Source organism: Pinus tabuliformis, chromosome 1_1, assembly GCF_031772625.1.
Source record: "Pinus tabuliformis cultivar Carrire ecotype Pingquan chromosome 1_1, CPIR1, whole genome shotgun sequence".
Lineage (NCBI taxonomy): Eukaryota > Viridiplantae > Streptophyta > Pinopsida > Pinales > Pinaceae > Pinus > Pinus tabuliformis.
Genome location: NC_142297.1, coordinates 559,664,693 through 559,667,498, shown reverse-complemented (window position 1 = coordinate 559,667,498; position 2,806 = coordinate 559,664,693). Strand labels below are relative to the sequence as shown.

Below are 2,806 nucleotides of genomic sequence, written 5' to 3'. Positions count from 1 at the left end.
AGATTTACAAAAATCCCTACCAAATTTTTTCAAAATATAACCGAAACTTCCATAACTTTGAAAATAAAAAGACATAATATTTAAATTACTACTAAAATAAATCAATAATTACATTAAGAGTTTCATCAGCCTATGGCTCTATTTTACAAATTCCATAACTCTGCTTTTTCAAAGTTAGCAAAGCATTTAACAGAACTATACTAAATATTGGAAATCCATGAAATTGCTTTTTCAAAGTTAGCAAAGCATTTAGCCCACCTACACTAAATATTGCAAATCCATGAAATTCACACATAATTCCACGTTAAAATATCAATCTGGTTCCAAAATAGGCCATTTTAATTTCTTAATAGAAGGAACTACATTCGATTCTCGACTGCAGCAGGCTTTAAACGACTATGGCGAAAATACTTTCTCAATTATTTAGTGACAGCACAGTACCATCGGCTTATTGATAAACCACGGACCAACCAACAAATCCAAGTTTGTTGCACCATAGACATTGAAAAGAAATCTAACTAAATTTAGCAGAGTGCACATATGCTGATTAAGGGTCGCAGCACACAGAACTTTGATAGAACGTAGCGCAGACTTTTGGTGGGTTGCAACTGGATTTCGAACACGGCTGAACATACCCACAAAATGGAGGAAGTGAAGGCCGATCTTTCAGTCTCCGGTGTATGCTCTCATAAGTTACTTCTGTCATTCACATATTTCAGGTATAACCAATTTCTCAATTTGAATTTCTTAACAAGAAATCACTGATCTGCTGCAACAATTTTATTAAAAATAACAAAAGTATCTAATAATTCTTTCAATTCTAATACTGTTTTTTAAAGAAATTCAAGATTCAATTCCCTCACATAATTTAAAGAAAAATAAATAGTAAACCTTAAAAATAAAAAAATAACTACCGATCATACACCCAAAATATAAAAATTCAAGGTTCAATACTCTGGACATAATCCAAAAAAACAATCAATAGTAAACCATAAAAATAACTACCAGTCATACACCCCAAAATATAGAAATAGCAGCCCAACCAACCCAATTGCCCATTCCTTGAATTACCATAAAGAACATTAAAATTCCAATTCAAACCGCACCTGAAACAAATGGCGGTCTTGCAGTGGCAGCACCAGTTGTTACAGCATTGAAGAACAATGCAACGAGAATCGAAACCGTGACCATGGCGATCTTGGCTTGTCTTTCGGCCATTTTTCTCTGCAACTGGTATAAGAAAATCCCTGCCCTGTCCAATTGCGAATTTTGCCAGAAGGGGCGCTACTTGTAGTGGAGTTAGCGGTTTTTTTTCTCTTGTCTGTAATTAGACGAGGGAATAGTGGGCCATTACGTGGCTGTCCACCCAAAATTGATTCCATTGTGTCAGCACGGGTGATAATAGATTCGTATTTATGAGAGTTTCCAGAAAGTCTAAATCCGGGGTAGGTATTAGATCCCGGTCCATCAGGGCAGTTGCCACGTTATGAGCGATAATTAAATCCCGGCTGACATAAAACTGTGGAATATAAGTTAGTTGAGCCGAATAATTTGAAATGTGTTCAGTCATTTCTGGGTAATGCTTGCGTGCCTGGACAAGTAATTGGGTGTTCTCCCATTAGCACAGTAGAAGACGTTTCATTTATTTATGTATTAGGTATGTTGATTATTTTAATTGTGGTTTAAATTTAGAAGGTAGAATATGGAGATGAATTTTTAAATTGTCCATTAATTTAATTGTGGTTTTAAAGAGTGTGGTGTAATTATTTAATCGTTTATGTTTTTCTAGTTATTTTTATTTTTAATTTGTTAGGGAATTGTTGGAATTATAAATTTGAATTGTGTAATTTATTCAATTTGAGTACTTCAAGGATTTTTCAAGTTATTGAATTAATTTATTTCAGTTCTTCTAGTTTAGTATAGGGAAATATTGTCATGTTTAACATTTTGACTATATCAAAATTAAATTAAATTAAATTAAAATTAAGATTAAAAATAAAATAAAAGTCATAAAATTTTCCAATTCATGGTTTTTTCACATGGTATTCTTAACCCATGAATTTTTCCCGAGGATATTCTTCTCTAATGTGGCTTATTTAAAGGCTAATAATTAAACCAACCTAGATCTATTTTAACTCTCAATCTATCAAGCATACATAAGGATCAAATTGTTTTCACTGTAAAAGAGGTTTGCACCTCAAGAGAGATATTTGATACCTTTAGGTGCTTGGTAGATCATGAGTTAAGATGGATCTTGGATGGTACATTTAGAAACACATCTTAAAAAATGAAAAATCATTTTTTTTTGTAAGTTAATATTGTATTACCTCACATCAACATGTTATCTAGTAAACCATTCAAACAACCATAGATCATCTTTTTGGCAAGTGGTCTCAACCATCCCATCGGAAACCAGAGATTTTTTACCACCTCCCTATAGAATAGTTTGTATAAAATCTCAAGAGTATTAACAATTATCGCATAATTAAAGTATCTATTAAATAATCAAAAAGAAAAAAATTGCCAACAAACATAGGAACCAAAGGATGTAACTAGTGTTTGATCCTATGTACTAATCCTAGAGAAATTGACACAACAATAATACATGGAATATCACTCTCGATACGAGCTAGGCAAACATCCATTCTCTTAAGAAAAACATGTTCATTTCTCTAAACACGTTCACATTCGTGAGGCTTGCAAATACATTATATCTTTCTACTTGCTTCTCACTAAGGACCCTACCCAACATGGTTTTCATTTGCTACTATACGGTTTTTTTTTTTCTCGGCAAAGACTAATTCTA

General features: G+C 32.7%; 1 long non-coding RNA gene across 2 annotated transcripts; it reads right to left on the bottom strand.

Annotated features, from left to right (window-relative positions):
• Positions 1-286: 286 nt before the first annotated feature.
• Positions 287-1,348, bottom strand: LOC149214382 (uncharacterized). Of its 2 annotated transcripts, none has more exons than XR_016250390.1 (2): positions 1,107-1,348; positions 287-696 (listed from the first exon to the last, which is right to left on the bottom strand). It is a non-coding gene; the product is annotated as an uncharacterized LOC149214382 (long non-coding RNA). The 2 variants fall into 2 exon arrangements; XR_016250389.1 differs by having other exon boundaries at positions 291-699; positions 1,107-1,347.
• Positions 1,349-2,806: the final 1,458 nt, after the last annotated feature.